Source organism: Apostichopus japonicus, chromosome 8, assembly GCF_037975245.1.
Source record: "Apostichopus japonicus isolate 1M-3 chromosome 8, ASM3797524v1, whole genome shotgun sequence".
NCBI lineage: Eukaryota > Metazoa > Echinodermata > Holothuroidea > Aspidochirotida > Stichopodidae > Apostichopus > Apostichopus japonicus.
In genome coordinates this window covers 17,239,076-17,257,206 of record NC_092568.1, presented here as the reverse complement: position 1 = coordinate 17,257,206, position 18,131 = coordinate 17,239,076, and the positions used below count along the sequence as shown (strand labels likewise).

The 18,131-nt window shown below is 37.0% G+C and overlaps 1 protein-coding gene across 3 annotated transcripts in view; it reads right to left on the bottom strand.

Annotated features, from left to right (window-relative positions):
* Nucleotides 1-18,131, bottom strand: part of LOC139970792 (RNA polymerase II-associated protein 1-like) — a 102,454-nt gene that overhangs the window by 18,624 nt on the left and 65,699 nt on the right. Inside the window, exon 30 of one of the 3 annotated variants that reach the window (XM_071976803.1) lies at nucleotides 6,312-7,064. The exons of the other annotated variants lie outside the window; for them this stretch is intronic. The gene's annotated coding sequence lies outside the window, so the exon portion shown is untranslated. Of the gene's footprint in view, nucleotides 1-6,311; nucleotides 7,065-18,131 lie in introns of those variants that run through there. 3 annotated transcript variants of the gene reach the window in all.

The following is an 18,131-nucleotide window of genomic DNA, read 5'->3' as shown; positions in this document are numbered from 1 at the left end:
CATACCAGAAGTAGGGGCAAGCCTATGTAATGATGTCAACTAAAGCCTCAATTCATATGTTCAAAGTATGGGTATATATATACAACTGTTATGGCTGTGTTGTTAAATTCTGATGTTGTGATTAGAAGTGCAGTATCCTGTAGCAGGCATGTATCCTTCAGCAGGCCCCTATCATTAGGTCAGTTGCTCGGAGGCAAAGCAAAACCCTTGCACAATGGAAAACAAGGATAAATGTTGCTGTGCAATAATATCCCTTCAAAAGGTGCTATTTTGAAATATGGAGTACTCGTATTGGTTTTACGAAAGAAGGTATATAAACATTGACATCAACACCTGCACTGAGCAAGGCTAAGTCATTGCCAAGTTTATCCTTTAAGTGGCAATCCATGCAGAGATTAATTAGCATATTTAAAGCTAGAAAACCAGAAAAGCTCCAACGTTTCTATCATTTCTCTTGGACTATGGCGTATGAAGTCAACCTTTATTATATATTTCTGTAAATAAATAGAAATGTGATCCCTGGAAGAGATTATTATTCAACTGAAGCCTATGACTCACTGAATAGTTGACTGATTAAAAAAAAAAAAAAAACCTTGACTGATTAGAAATAATCAGATATGGAACGACTAAAGTAACTAATCTTCTGGTACTTGAATCAAAAATAACTGTAGAGATATGTATTTATGCCTGCTACATTTATAGCTTACAAAGTTAAAGTGTAAACAATGACTGATAACGAGTTCGTTTCGGTTGACACTAGTAAACTTTAATGAGACAGTTTATAATGCATTGTTTGAAATCATGATCATAGTACAGCTAAAACACTATAATTCAAGGCTATTCAATTTTGTGTGTGCAATGTACACAAAAAAGTTGATGTATTAATCATTTGCACAGAGCTGTGCCTATACGTCACAACTCTGCATCCACTAAGTTCTTTATTCTAGAATCACTGGATGGAGGAAGGGGTGGGGGAAGGTGAGGGAGGAGGGGAGAGGATTAAGGAGGACCAATATTATTAAGCAGGAATTTACCCATTACACTTGCCTATAGACTAAAGCATCTCTTATGTAGTTCTTTTGAAAATCTTGGAGTAATTGATTGCCCTCTATGGATGCCACTAGGGGCCATTGGTTGAACATTGGACATCATAGTTGAGCTGAGCAAGTAACTTGGCCACAAAATCATGGCAACTTCCACGTACCACATACAATGAAACAGTTTTTATCAATGACTAAAGAAAGTTATAGCTTCCTATCTTTGTTCTACTACAGGAATCAAAATACTGTTTGCTTTTAATTACCAAATTACATAAAGTAATATTCATCATTATATGTCAAAACTATATATGCATTGGCTGCTATAGCTGATAAATAAAATAGAGAGATATTAAATAACTTTGGTTGGTATGTAGTACCACACTAAAATAGGTTGACTAGACATCCCCAATTTCTAGGGATGTGGTCACAAATTTCATGTACTGTCCCCGGAATTTATGTCAAATGGGGACAAAACTCACACCATGAGGTTGGCTACCAGTCTGGCTATATTTTCCACTATCAGAAAAAGAAAACCAATGCCTAGATACCTTCTACTAAGAATCAATTAAATTTCAGGGCCTACATCACAATCTCATAAATTCAAAAGTAACAAAATCAAGGGTGGGGGGGGGGGGATTAACTACAATTCACACAAAGAAACAGTACCAGCTTCCTCGCTTATCTCATAATTGATAAACTATTCTTACATCAGCACAACTTGCATCAAAGCTGAACAAACTCATATCAGTTATTATCTACTAGTAGTGCTCAGTTTATCAATCATGATTGCTACAATCATATTTGTCCGGCTTTCTTCAAACATATCAAGATGTTAATCCGATAGATGTGAAACTATAGATATGTAATGTTGGCAACGATAGATACAGCATGCTATCTGAGTGATCAAATGTGACCCAAAACAAGTATCAACAAAAACTCAATCAACATTATCTAGTTTAAAATATTATATAGTACAATCAAACATGGCTTATCGGTAGATAGAGATGCGATTGTCGATATAACCGAAAAAGAAACTACTATTATGAGGCAGACAAACATGATTCTTGGCAATGTGCCAATCAGTCCTCAACTGACACGACAAACGTTTTCAATATCTCAGTTAAAGGAAGTTCCTTAGTATCTGTCTTTCACAGGTGAAGTTTCTTTCATTTTAACTCCTATCAAAGTCCGAAGAACGGACAGAAGTTCCACAATTAGCACAGGAAAGCACAGCATTGAACAATGTGTTCAACATGATTGCACATCCATCCCTCCAATGACCGACCGACCCACCCACCCACCCATCCAACCACCCATCCAACCAACCACCCACCCACCCAACCACCCACCCATCCACCCTGATCATAGGATCAGAGCAAAACAGAAATGACAGAATATTCTTAAACAACACATTTCATTTTAAAATGCTTAGAAAATACTGTGTGACCATTCCTATCAACTGACTGCTTCCATAAATATTTTAGCTCTTTGAAAACTTCAAAGTTGGGGAAACAAAGTACCTGATCGTGATGTCACTGTGTTTGCAGAGAGTGGTACAGCAATTCCCTGGGAAAGGTAGACTGCTGTGTGAAACCCCACCCAACATTCCTATGTTGTGAACTTGTAATGATGTCCAGCTTTATGCAATATATTCCTCCCTCCATAAATGTCCTCAACAAACAAGGAAACAGAGAGTGCTTTCACACTAGATCTCGAGCTGGTGATGTGATGTGATCTGGATCCGATCTGATCCTCCTCTCGAGATTCAAGTTTCCTAGTATTTAAGCTCTCTCACTAAGGATCTGAGCCTGAGATCTAATAATCCTCCTTACGGGGAGATCAGATCCAGAACTCGAGATCAAAATAACAATTTTGAAAGCTCGGTGGATCATGGCGACCAGAGATCACGATGGTATACGACCTCATGTCTTGTTATTTGCTGTGCACCTCAGCTGCCTCCACTTGTATCTGACAAAAGGGTGCATGCATTTATTACATGGGTAAACATTTATGAGACTTGCCTAGTTCTTTGTTACGTCCTGAATTTGTTTTGTTTTAATCGCCGGCTCGCCATCAGATTGCCCGTGGAGGATCCAAAATATGTTGAACGTCAATGAAAAATTAAATGAAGTGAAACATTTGTGGGTTTGGAAACCCTGAGTAAAGATCAGAGGATCAAGAGTGAAGGCACTCAGAGGTGGGTGGTACAGCCAGTTGGAAGGGATTAAATTTTGTACTTGAGCATACATAAAGTAAGACAGTAATTGCGTACAGTATTGACAAAACTTTGGTTTCATGACGCTGAGCGACTTACTCGAAGGTCTACTTCAGTGGTAAATGCTGAAGCAGACTCTATAAGGTCGGCTGGTTTAGGTATCATTCTGATATTGGTCAATAAACAATCCCATGATTGAATCTCAACACACAATCATCTTTTGACTTGAAATATTTAAATTGAAACTTTCTCAAATGTGCGATAAGTTTTCAACGTGCCGCTCTGATAGCCTGCAATCCTGGTTTTCAGTGGCTGGTTCAGTTCCCGGATAAATGCCGACCAAACCAACACTAAATTGTAAGATTATGCCTCCTCAAATATCATATTCAGCATATTATCAATCTTGCACTTTTCAACAACCCACACGATGACGAGTACATGCATGCCAGCAAGACCGTTTTTGCTGAAAGCTCTTTTTTTCCCCTCGTACCAAGCAATCAATTGAAGATTGGTTTATGTACTCCACTAACTCTGAAAAGCTTAAACCTCCCCCAAGTGTCTCTTTTTTAAATAATCCGCTTTCTGAGACAAAATAATATCCGAACGAAACTTTGAAAAGATTCGGAAGTTGAGCTCTGAAATGAAAAGTAAATAACCTTGAGGAAATTGTGACCTTCAGAATGATAAAAAGAATTGCCCAAAAAAAATTGGAAATGTTGATGTTTACAGAGTTGGGATCCAGTTAATGCTCAGTTTGTATGGAAATTTTGACAAAAATATGATAACAAAAAGAGGGGGGGAGGGAAAATAACGGTTTCTATTATGCAGAGAAGTTCTATGGTGTTACATTTTATCAAAAATGAAAACCAGGTCGAAAGCATTGAGGGAATTGCGAGCAAAATACGTTGTTTGGTACAGATTTTAAAAAAGGTCAAATGAAAGCTAGAAAAGCAACTACTGTCCGATAGGAAATACCTATCATGTTTGTTTCCTTATAGAGCAAATGTGAAAGTCTTAAAAGCCCATAGCAAAGGGACTTATTTTAGAACAAATCACTGATAAACTCTTTCATAATCTTTGTTATTCAGGTTAATTGCCGGAAGTTTTTGTTTTAATAACAATGAGAAAATGAAAGAAAAATGAAAAGTTTTGAACAGTTTCATTTCAAACTCTTCTGTAACTTCAATAATGAAATCAAGTTATAAAACTGGCTTTTTTTAAAATAATCCTCTTTCTGAGATGAGATAATATCCGAATGAAACTTTGAAAAGAATCGGAAGTTGAGCTCTGAAATGAAAAGTAAATAACCTTGAGGAAATTGTGACCTTCAGAATGATAAAAAGAATTGCCCAAAAAAAATTGGAAATGTTGATGTTTACAGAGTTGGGATCCAGTTAATGCTCAGTTTGTATGGAAATTTTGACAAAAATATGATAACAAAAAGAGGGGGGGAGGGAAAATAACGGTTTCTATTATGCAGAGAAGTTCTATGGTGTTACATTTTATCAAAAATGAAAACCAGGTCGAAAGCATTGAGGGAATTGCGAGCAAAATACGTTGTTTGGTACAGATTTTAAAAAAGGTCAAATGAAAGCTAGAAAAGCAACTACTGTCCGATAGGAAATACCTATCATGTTTGTTTCCTTAAAGAGCAAATGTGAAAGTCTTAAAAGCCCATAGCAAAGGGACTTATTTAGAACAAATCACTGATAAACTCTTTCATAATCTTTGTTATTCAGGTTAATTGCCGGAAGTTTTTGTTTTAATAACAATGAGAAAATGAAAGATAAATTAAAAGTTTTGAACAGTTTCATTTCAAACTCTTCTGTAACTTCAATAATGAAATCAAGTTATAAAACTGGCTTTTTTTAAAATAATCCTCTTTCTGAGATGAGATAATATCCGAATGAAACTTTGAAAAGAATCGGAAGTTGAGCTCTGAAATAAAAAGTAAATAACCTTGAGGAAATTGTGACCTTCAGAATGATAAAAAGAGTTGCCAAAAAATTGGAAATGTTGATGTTTACAGAGTTGGGATCCAGTTAATACTCAGTTTGTAAAATATAAAAAAAAAAGAGAATAACAGTTTCTGTTATACAGAGAAGTTCTATGGCGTTACTTTATATGTAAACCAGGTCAAAGCATCAAGGGAATTGCGAGCAAAATACGTTGTTTGGTACAGATTTTAAAAAAGGTCAAATGAAAGCTAGAAAAGCGACTACAGTTCGATAGGAAATATGTATCATGTCTGTTTCCAAATAGAGCAAATGTGAAAGTTTTCAAGCCCGTAGCAACGGAACTTACTTTCGAACAAATCCCTGATAAGCTCTTTCATAATCTTTTTTTATCAATTTAATTACTGGAAGTCTTTGTTTTAATAACAATGAGAAAATGAAAGAAAAATGAAAAGTTTTGAACTGTTTTATTTCAAACTCTTCTGTAACTTCAAACATGAAAACAAGTTATAAAACTGGCTGCACCCTGCATGAGTCACAGCTGCCCTAAAGTTTGATAGCAAAACAATCTGTAGATCCCAATGGTAAAACACAGAAATGCCCTTTAGTAAGAATAATGACGCTCAGTTTTCGCTACCTGGCGACTTTTGCACCTTTCCAGGTTATTAGTCTGGAACATTAGCCTGTGTGTTACGTAATCAATTCACCAAGCCTAGCAAAGGGAAGGTGCATGGAAAAGTCTTTTCCTCGGCTCACATCCCCCACCCCCCCCCCCCCCCCCCGATCTACTGCGAGAGCTTATTGAACTATTATGGCAGTGGTATTGAAGGTCGCATTTTCAAATGTGGTTATATCATGCTGTGGCCATTCCTCTAAACTCTTGCATGATTACATGCCCACCAGGACAAGGATATGGTGGGGTACAAATGCTACTTGATCAAATTGATTCAGAGTATCTGCTTACTGGTTGCTGACAGTGGTTGACATTGCTTGCTAGCTTCCTAGGGAATTACAACACTTTTGAGCTGGCTATACACCCTGAGCTGATTGAGGGGCAGCCTCCAAGCTTGATAGCGTAATAATGAAAGTGAACCCAACCACTCTGACAATGCTGGTTATATCATGCTATGGCCCATCCACTAAGTACTTCACTACTTGCATGATTACATCCCTACAAGGATAAGGTGGGGTACAAATGCCTTCTTGATAACGCTGCAATAAGTACAGTGCATTAGATTACTGTTTGCTTACAGTGGTTGACATTGCTTGCTAGCTTCCTAAGGAAAAACAACAAATTCTTTCATACAACAGTACCATTTTATTTGCAAATGTTAAACGGAACATCCTCGTGATGTTATCACTGATCGTCAACGAGTCGTGATGTTTATAGTATAATGTGATATGTACCAGTTCAAGGAGACATCAATAAATGGACCACATAGTTGCTTACTAAAGTTAATCTTGTAGCTACATCATGTATTTAGGGCAGTACATGATTTCACAATATACTATAACATGAGCAGGAAATGTGACCTAATTTTAGTGAATGTTTGGGATCCAGGGCTTCCAAACTTTTTTATTCTGGCTGTATTATAGTCAACACGGTTTGGAATTGCGATATGGCGTATATAGTAGGAGAGATCAAACAGAAAAACAACAGGTGAAAATACCTCCGGGGTACTGTAAATGTCAAGCAGATAAGCAAGTCACTTAAAAAACATGGACATGTCGTCGCTTACAACTTTGTTTTCTCGCTTTCATAAAGCAGAGAGAAACTTCCAGGATTATATCATCATAATACAACTGTCACTGACTATAAACAGCTCTAATGACATCCCAGGTACGAACAGATGGCTGGAAAAAAAAAAAAACGATGAAGAGGAAGAACAAGCAGCAGCTGTATTTATATATGTAATGCTTTAACATGAAAAGTAGATGAGGCATGGAGAGATATACATGTTTTTACTCTACATCCTATGCCAACTTGCAGGGACTCCCCAACCAGCACTGTTGGTTATTGGCAAATCCAGCATCGCATGTTCACTCAAAATATCTCATTAGCTAGCATACATACAAGTAGACCAAAGAAGCAAATAATTGGTTATTCCTGTTGTTTGTCCTTGGAGAAGGTATGGATACTATCACAAAAACCTGGAAGCTACTGCCTGACAGACAGGGGATGGATGGGGGTGGGGGATGGGGGTGGGGGGATAGAGAGTTGGTGAAGAAAAAGGATATAAGGCTATGCAGTTGTCTTTGACCCTTAATTTCCAGCTAACCACTGTAATCCAACGATCACCATGAAGAGTCTGCAATAGTGTTCCAATTAAAAAAGTGTGGCACAGACTCTGCAGCATGTTGGGGGCAGTGGGGGGGGGGGATCCTATCCTACTGTAATTAAAGAAGGTTAGGCCTGTTAGGGTAGGACCTATACATGTAGTAAGCTTCACTTGTTACCATGGAGATGTCTCATCTTTTATGCATGGTCGTAAAGGATCCATTCACATTCGCTTAAGCGTCATCCCAGACACCTTTTACAATCTCAGAGGCTGCCAGATCAAACAGCAAATCACAAAGGGGAAAGGATGGCAAGGCCTAGCTGCAATTGGATGGCTGATATTAAGCAAATATGAAGAGGGGGCTGATGGTTTGCTAGCTAACCTGGGCAATAACACAATGGTGATTTCAGACAAACTATAGGTGATTATGATTTTAGCTCCTGTCTTTGGCTCTGCCTTGGTGGTAAAAAACTATAGTGACTCCTTCTATTAGATGATGTTTACTCTGCAGATCAATGGAGACAGCTACTGACAGTGTCAGAATAACTGTTGTTTAAATATGGTGAAAATCCCACAAAGTGGAACAGACCGACACAAAAAAAGGAAGAAAATAAAATAAAAAGGAGGATAGAAGGTACTTGAAGGAATTAGAGAAAACGTCTAATTGGGTGAGTTAATCCTGGCCATAGGTAGATACACCTTAGCTGGAGCCAGAGAGATTTAATGTCTCAATAAGACTATTAGTAATGTCTGGAACTTGTTGGGAATTGCTTACGGTTAGGATTTACAATAATTGTACAAAGCTGAATCATAAGGAGGAAAACTCCTTGAAAACAAAAACAAACCACAAACTTGCAAACTGAAGTATCTGCAGGGTTGGTAGGACATTTGAAACTCCATCCACTAACCACCTTTACTCTATATAGCTGGTGAAAAGGCTTGTCAAATCCATGCATATCAACATGCATGTTTCTTTCCGTTCTCTGCTGTTATTTTGCATAGCAGTGTATAGGAAGTTGATGAGTTCTGTTTATTACAGAAGACTGTAAATAAACTACGAGCTTTGAGAATATATAAATGCAAAACCTTTTTACAATATAGCTTTGTATTTGTAATGCAGTTTCTTAATTTTTGTTTGCTATGCTATAACAGACAAAGGGCCCCTCCCCCCCCCCCCACCTCTTCCCACAGATAAAGGTTACTGTCCTTTGGAGTCATAAGGGATCAGAAAGATGCAAGACAATACTGCAGATGTTAGCAAAGGAACATTGAGAGAGTACAGCTATTCCATGTCATTTGCAGGTGAATTGTGAATGATATGACCCCTTGCCTGCCAAGTAAGAACCTTTAGGATTGGGGAGGGGGGAGGGGAGGAGAAGGCTCATATGATCACCTAACAGTCAACATAGAAATCACATAATTTCCCCAGAATATTTAAAAAAAGAGTTTTTCACACGGTTTATTAGCTGTGGATGCATGACCAGTTAGCAAACAGTGAACTTCCACCTCCATTTTTGGAAAAGGAAACCTCTATTATAAACAGTTTTTGGTTGGCTGGTTCAAAAATTGTCCTTGACAAATATTGACCATAATTGGGTCAATGGGTACCCCTTCTTAATTTGCACTGATTCCTGGACTACAATACATCCAGGGTATTCAAACATAAAGACAGTAGTGCTACCAACTGTTTTTCATAGTTTTCTTCTAAAGCAGAAAGGAAACTGATGATTTTACGATTACAGATTGAGTAAAGATTGAGGTGAGTCATGGTTGACTTCCCATAGTTTATTCAGCAGTCTTTAACAGATACACAATACTGCTTTCTTGTTGCATGTTGTGTGAATGCAAAATGGTTCCAGCAATCTTCATGGTTCCAGTAATATGATTACAAATTACAAATTAACCCAAACGGTATCTATTATACATGGTACAAACAGTATGAATACAATTTGGTTTCACGTAATATGTAAGTGTATTCTTGCTTCAATTAATATCAATGATACTTTGATTCAAGCAGTATGCTACTTGTTGGGAATTCTCATTTTTGCATTTCTTTCTTTTATACTCACTGCTGGCTGCAATTATCATATCCAATGCTTTTATCTAGTGTTGCACAGATTATTGGCAATTATCGGTATCGACCAAATATTCATGATATCGGTATCGGTCAAATTTGCAGAACGCTTATAATGTAGGTTATACTGTACAACAACTGCACTAGTAAATACTGGTGTAAGAAGCGGTCACGCCCAAATAATTTTGGTGGCAATATGCTTGTCAATGGTTGCTGCTACACAGATGTAGGGATATAAACTTTGTTAAAAGCAGTGTTCTTCTTGAAGCAGCCATCATGCTTTTTGTGTGTATACTTTTTGTAAAAGCCTGTAATTTTATGTGCGTGGGAGTTTTAACTATCGGTTAATAGCAAAAGTTGATAGTCAAAATATTGGTGCAACAATATTGTTATTTGATTGTGATGCCACCAAATTGTATTTTTTAGAGGACTCAAAACATAACTTTAAATTCCCTGTTGTCCTATTTAGTATTTATCTAATAAGTCCCTCATTGCCTAAAATGTCCCAGCTATGAAAATATGCAACGCTGAGAAAGCAATATAAAAAATTCAACGATGTTGCCTCTTTCAAATAAAAGAGGAACATGGTAACCTTTGCTGCAGGATTAATTAATGGCAACCCAAAATTCATTATTTATAAGAAATTTCGGTAAAATGAAAGAAACAAAAGGCACTTAAAACATTTGAAAACAAAAACAATTGTCAGAAATTCAAACATGGTGAGGTGTATCTAAATCAAACATACCGATGATTAATGACATGAGCAGATCTCTCTGTTCAAACAAAAAACAGTATTTTCTTTGACTCATTATTAACCATGAGAATCACCAGCAAATACTGGTTGGCTTTATAGTAAAATATGTGCAGCTACCTGCAGTATTGATTTAGCGACACAGGTTCAATAACCTGGGAGGTACCCTTCAACTCTTACTCATAACGGACTATACAACAATCGTTTAACCACCAGCTTTTGTCGCAAGTTCTCCATTTTCTCTCGAATTTAGATCACAAACAATGACTAATTGGGCTAGCAAATAAGCATGGATCACACCAATTGTGTTCTAGGGGTTTTATGATTACTCATAACGACAGTACTTTAGCGGGTGGCCATTTGTAGATTTGTACAAACAAATCATGCTGGTGCCCTGATGATGATTGGCTGATGTTTCCAACGCCTCGCATAATTAATGCTTTCCGCCCTTTGGTGTGGTTCCTTTCGAGCATTCATAACTTAATAACAATTTAACATGATTCAGACTTCCCCTCTGCCTCCAGAATATTAATATCTCCAAGATGGTATTAATCAACTATAAAACTATATATAATTTAAAGTATTAAAGAAAGGCAGAAGCTCAAATTGATAATTACTGGTTGGAACTTTTTGAAGTATGCAATGGAACTGAGCATATATGCTCCCTTTAATTCACAAAATGTAAGTTAAAACTGGCCAATCACAGTTCTCTGCATATACAGTAAAAAATTGCTGTGAGAAGAATTGTGTCAAATACATGATGGCTCAGGCTTCGGGGGGGGGGGGGGGGGGCCGAGGAAAATCTTTTCTCTGTCTATGGCAGTTACATTTCTGGGTCAGGCCGACTCTAAATTATGTTGACTTAACAGAAAATCAGTCAACGTTGCATTTATTCAACAGGTTTTACCTATCTGACATGTACCACTTCTTCAAGGGTCCAACGAAGAGGAAAAGGAAGTGGTATTGTATCGTCCATTCTAAAGGGAACACATTACAAGGACGTGTGAAGATAAATTAATACAATCTCAAATCTTGAGCGAGATTGTCCTTGTTGTCAAATTATTTCCATGTTTAGCTGTGTATAGTAGTACTACCTCAAAGACTAATCCCAATCAATAACAAGGAATTAGTAATCTGGGGTAATCACGGATTAACCTTATTTCACCGCAGGGCCCCTATCGAATTTCCCCTCAGAGGAACTAGTATAAACCCTGTACATATACCTCTTAGGTGTGAAGCGTAGTATCACCAAGGGGAAGTATTAGGGTAATACTTTCCGCGGGTTAACTGCAACAAGAATTTAAGAACACTTGGAAAATTGTTAAAGTTGATAATAGCAAAAAGACATAACAATAGAGAGGTGTTCCATGCACCCTACTTTCCCTGACCACAAAGGAATATAAGGGTCTAGGGTCACTTAAAAAATATATATATATATTATATTATATTATATTATTATATTATATATTGTACTGCAAGAATGTGTGATTTGCTCACGGGACATTAACTAAATACAAGCAATGCTTTGACAATATTGTGGTCACTTCCTCTTTCTTGCTTTAGATCTAGAATGCCTTGCATTGTCACACATGCTACCCTATATGTTCTCTTTTGTAGAACTGGTTTAGTCAATTATTTTTACACTGTGCACAGAAACATGTTAAGATTGATGGCTGACTTGATAATTTACTGCATGGTGTAATGAAACAGATTTTTAGTATCAGGTTCATTTACACTTCCACACACAGTGGGAGTATGGTATTCCCAGACAGAGGCAAAATTTAATACTGAATTATAAATATAATTTTCAGAACTGATGACCTTTTTTTTAAACTCTATTTCTCTTGTAGGGAGTTTAGATCTAGTCTCTCAAACCCTACCCCCCCCCCCCCCCCCCCCCTTCTCATCCACCTTTGATCCCTATATTCCATTTATCCAAGTGTCCAAACAGCTATTATGGAGAATGCAAGGGAAGGTAACCCTTAATCACCTTTGCCCCTTGTTGCCAAGAGCATCTTTTTTTAGAGATACAGACAACTGACACAATACAAATGTTTATTGTTATTAATATTAAGTATTATTTGTAAGAATTCTGTATTATTTGTAAGAATTCTGTATTATTTGTTTGAATTCTGTTACCAGACAATATAATAAATGTACTGTATACATTTAATATCATGAAGTGACTGTGTTATGTATGTAACAAAAAGGCGCTGATATCGATAATTGTGGAAAAATTATGCTTGTTCACGACATTAGCGTAAAGTCAACCACAAAGATGAAAGGACTCTCTGTTCTTTACTTGACTTGAACAGCGTTGTTATTTGTCATACTTTGCATTATCATGAGGTAACTGTGAAATGTAAGTAAAGAATTGAAACTGATAACTGTAGACAAATAATGCTTATCCGCAAAGTTAACTTAGAGCCGACCGGATTGATGAAAAGGTACTTTTTAGTTCTTTATTTTGTGACAAATTGTAAACCAAACTGATTGAAAGAGAACAATGACTGAAAAATTAAAAGTTAAGCAATATTTTGAATTCTGAATGCATCATTCATTATGTGTTGTATCTGAACACAATACGAATAAGCTCATGGTGATCAGGGTATCATTTAGTGTTCAAAGTTCGTGTAGCAATATAAAAGGCTCTGAACTGTCTCTTATATAATACTACAGTTCACTGTGTGCATAAACTATATATATACACCTTTGCACTTTTATATCAAGTTGCCCATTTTGCATAGTATCTTGCAATGAGATACTATATAAATTATTCCTGGTGAAATCTAAGCTAGATTGACTTCCTACTTACTCTGAATACTGCAAATTAGTAAATTAAATTTGTAAACTTCAGGAGGGAAAGGGAAGGGTGGGCCAATGAAGGGGGGGGGGGGGCACAAACCGCAATCTATTCTGCTTTCACATATGACACCTTTAACAGTGAAGAAACTACAAAGGTACATTATATAGATTTGTGTGTTAAGTTAATATGTTGATCTTTAAATGACAATTGCTTCAGAAGAGTTTGCTTTTACACATGGAGTCAAATGACCTAGCTCAAATTTGAAAGAGAGTGACTTTTGCAGTTTCTTTGATCATGAATAAGACATGCCGATTGCTAACACTTTACTTTGAACACATCTGGAAGTTACAAAATATAAAAATATGGTTTGCAAATTTATCATAGCACAAACTCTCTTATACCACAGTCTGGCCTGTAAGAATAGAAAAACACAGACAAACATTCACACATACTTACAAACAGACAAAACACAAAACTTAACAGTCAAAGCCTATACATTCATTTGCCTTCATCTGGCGTTATAAACATGTTCTTGAATTATTCTATAATAACTATGTGACATCAATGTTGTTAGTTTTAATCAAGCCATAGTGTCCAGGAGTTTCAATCTCAATTTTCACCCTCTTAACTTGACGTGCATATCAAATCCAGAAAGCGACCGAGCGAAGAGAGAATTTTACCTTTCCCCCCCCCCCCCCCTCATACAGCAAAGTCAAAAGCACCTACTACGTACAAGATGGTTTGCCCTTTATTGTTCAATGACGAGCTGTTTTCAAAGCTCCGAGCTTATATTCCTATTGTTCCCAAAGACAAAAGAGCAAGAAGTCACCCTGTTGGATTTAACCAAACCACTTCAATGCATATTAAAAACATGAAACCTTGTCATAATATACAGATCAAAAGTTACAAAAGAAGGGTACCTTGGTGGTTTTTATACCATAATGTATATTATTAAATAAACCCTCATTTAATAGTGCGGGCAGAACTGGTGGCCGATACAGACTGCAATGGGCAATTACCTTTATAGGGTTCCCTATAGTGCTACAATATACATAAAATTTATTTCATTTTCAGTTCCAGAAGAAAAAGCACCTTAAAAGATGGCATTGGTCAGGTTTTATGACGGAATTTAACAATAAACAACTTTTCACCTATATGTTAAATGATACTTTCAAAAGCACAGTGAACTCTCACTCTGTTGAAATATATGTAAAATATTTTTACAGGGCTAAAGTATCAATTTTTAGTTCAGTAAGTGAAAGAGTACATGTTTTTATTTCACATTTATTATTTCAATTTTTACTCTCAGGAGGAATCCAATATACAGTGTAGAGGAATCAGAATGGGTTAAAGGTTTGGAGTGTTAGCTCAGTGGTTAACGCCGTTGCCTTTCAATCATAAGGTCCCGGTTCGATTCACTCCCAGATTAATGTATGTCGTCCAGTTACAGAGTTGTTGACAATTAACAATTCATAATCATGGACGTTAAATATGAATTTAAGAGACTGACTTCGGTCAGCTTGCGGCTTTGATAAGCCAATGAGGCTTCTTCGCGAGTTCCTGCTTGCAGGAGGATCTAATATACATACATACATACACACATACAAATGTTGTGGTTTTGACATCACAAAATGTATTGGGTGCTCTGTGAGATCAAACTTCATCTTTTCATGTCAGCTAGTGTTAAGAATACTTAGTGTTACAACTTGGACGCATTACTCTACCTGAATACAATAAGTTATCGGTTTCAGCGTTTATTTTGACTAAATGCTAACTGTCTATTAAGTGTGCAGCAGAGTAGAGGTAGTGGAGACTGTGTGAAAATGAGGGCGATCAGGATCTTGTTTTCTTGCAGGAAATAATATACCGACCCTGTACGCGGCGGCCACATTTGGGAATGGCTGGTGAAGTAACGTCGGAGGAGAGCTAGAGCATTATGCAAGTGGGAAACCAAGATGACTGTTTATGGGTAACCAATTAATTCAATAGCTAGCTACAGTACCACATCTCCCTCCCCTCCCCTTCCCCCCCATCTCCCTTTTAAAGCAGCACTTTGCCTCCTTTTCTATGATTTTTCTCAACCTCACTGACTCCACTATGCCATAACGACATACATAACTAGCTTATCTATTTAAATCTTACTTCAAATGGTGGCATAAAAGTTGAAAACTTTGCAACTTTCAACTTTGTTCTTCTCCAAGATATTTTCTGTTGGGAACCCAATAAACCTCGCCCATAATATGAATATTTAAACACTACGAACGTCATTGACCAATACGTAATACAACACCATGCTTGATTTGTGTACAGTCTATATGGCAGTTGTACCAGGGAGTTCCATAACAACTCCCTGGTTGTACCAACGCAAAGTCTTGAATCTATTTTTAGCAATGGCTCATAACTAAACCTGCATCTCTGATTGGTTGAATTCAAACTAGTGGGTTTGAGGGAACTGTATGCGATTAATTTTAAATGTGGAATTTGTCGTGGACACCTTTCTCATTATCTGCAAATATCCTTAATTAATCGCCATTTAACATTGTTGGCAGGGAAAAACTTGGCTAATATCTTAGTTTGCTGTTTTGGGATTGATATGTTAAAAACTTGATGGACATGTCAAAAAAAGTAGAAAACGGTGACCAAACGCAAAATGCTGCTTTAAGACTCAAGCTGGTCTGTATTTACGTGCAAGTGTTAACACCATAAAGTCGATCACCCTTGTGTTAGAAGATCTCCTGTGCATTCTAATTCGTCAACAAGGTTAGACAATGAACCCACAGCCTCGCCCACAGCCTCACAATATAGCGTCAGTGTGTATTGCTTCTATCAGATAATTACCTAAATAACCCATTATCTCCAAATATCACAAAGGATAGATATTTTTCAAAACTGCAGAGGTTTTAGATCTAACTGCAATGAATGACATAAATCTCTTGACTTGGAATTGGTATAAAGCACTTTTGAAATGATAGATACAGAGGCACCACTTCTTTTTAAGTATTTAGTTATATTTTTAATTTTAAAATTTCTCACACATATGGTGTACAAGTTAATAGGTGGCAGGGGCACCATTTGACTGCCATACTTCATTCATAGTCTCATTGGAGCCGTGGAATATCTCAACTATTTATAAGCAATTTGGAGATCTTCTAGATAAAAATTTGAATGCACAAATACATTGAAAGATTTAACCGTCTTCATCAAAGAAACTTCAGTGCAGGTTCAACCAAGGTAGGAAAATGAAGATGAGTGAGGTGGTTGTGAGATGGGCAGTAGAAAAAGTCTCCCTCATGAACAAAACGGAAGTGCACACACTAACTATTGTTAGCTGATATCCAATCGGAATTTCTCTTGTCACTGACAATGTGTTTAAACTTGCTAATGTAGTAACAGTTGGGTCAGTACAGTACTACAAAAGTATGGAACACCATAGGGACCATGGCTTATGCAGTAACTGTTCTGACAGTACAGTACTACAAAAGTATGGAACACCATAGGGACCATGGCTAATGTAGTCACAGTTGGGTCAGTACAGTACTACAAAAGTATTGAATACCATAGGCACCATGGCTAATGTAGTCAAAGTTGGGTCTTTACAGTACTACAAAAGTATGGAACACAATAGGGACCATGTAGTCACAGTTGGGTCAGTACAGTACTACAAAAATATGGAACACCATAGGGACCATGTAGTCACAGTTGGGTCAGTACAGTACTTAAAAAGTATGGAACACCATAGTGACCATGGCTAATGTAGTAACAATTGGGTCAGAACAGTACTACAAAAGTATGGAACACAATAGGGACCATGGCTAATGTAGTCACAGTTGGGTCAGTACAGTACTACAAAAGTATGGAACACCATAGTGACCAAGCCTTTCGATGATAACGTAGAATTACACAATATAAAAGTTCATGTTGATGATGTAAAAGTTCATGTTGATTATTACCCCACTCCAACCAAAGAAAAGAAGGAAGAAAAAAGTGCTTAATTTAAACAAAGAACTTGCTACCTCATGGTTGTTTCCTGAAATAATCACAAAGCATTTTAGGAGTATAATGAACAATAAGTACTATACTGTATCATGAATGAAGAAAGAAACTGAGAATGACTTCCCTATGAACAAGGCTAATGACATCATCACAAAGTGAAGAAAGTTCTCACAAGATCTACCAGAAATTTGGAAGCAAAAATTTGGCTACATTTACAGTACTAGCAAAAAAGGACAATGGGATTTGTATGGATGGGGCTTCACTGGAAGCAAAAAGAAAAAGATGGGGGGGGAAGGATATAAAGAATACAGGGGCTTTTGTCGGAGATAAGAGCAAAAAGAGGATTACTCCTTTGTCATGCTGCGTGATGAAGCTCTGTCTGTTTAGTTTTACTCTGACTATAATATCATAAATTCCTTCAGCAGTATAAAGCTTTTAAACTTTCCAGGCTACAAAGAAGAGTTAATCAGGAAATCCTCTTAAGCTTGCCATTGTATGCATTGACAGTAACCCTCTCAAAGTACAATGCAGTTATCGTGAAACCATAATCATATCCAGAAAAGTATGTAATCGTCTTAGAATCTTTTGAGATGAAAAAGAGAATCGGAAGTGTGCGGATATCTGACACCAAAAAATTGTATTGCTTCAAAGTTCACTTCTGGAATTGTGGGGTAGAAAGTTTTAGAAACATCATCTGATGGAAGATAAAGATCAATGTGCCTGCTTGTAAGTTCTTACAATAGCATCATGTTTCTTAACAAAGTAAACCTCTGCAAAATTGAGGGTATAAGATGCATGTGTTTGTGTATGTGGGGGGGGGGGGTGAGTGGGGATGGGGGATTTGGGATCATGTCAATGTTTAAATCACCTCATTTTTTCTCAAAACATTGTCTTAACAATCTTGTGTGATGAGTGTGTGTGTGGACATGCAGTGGCATGGTTTTTAAAACTCTTTGCCTAAAAATTATTAAAAGCCATGCAGAGAGGAAAAAGAGACTATTTAATATTACATAAAGTT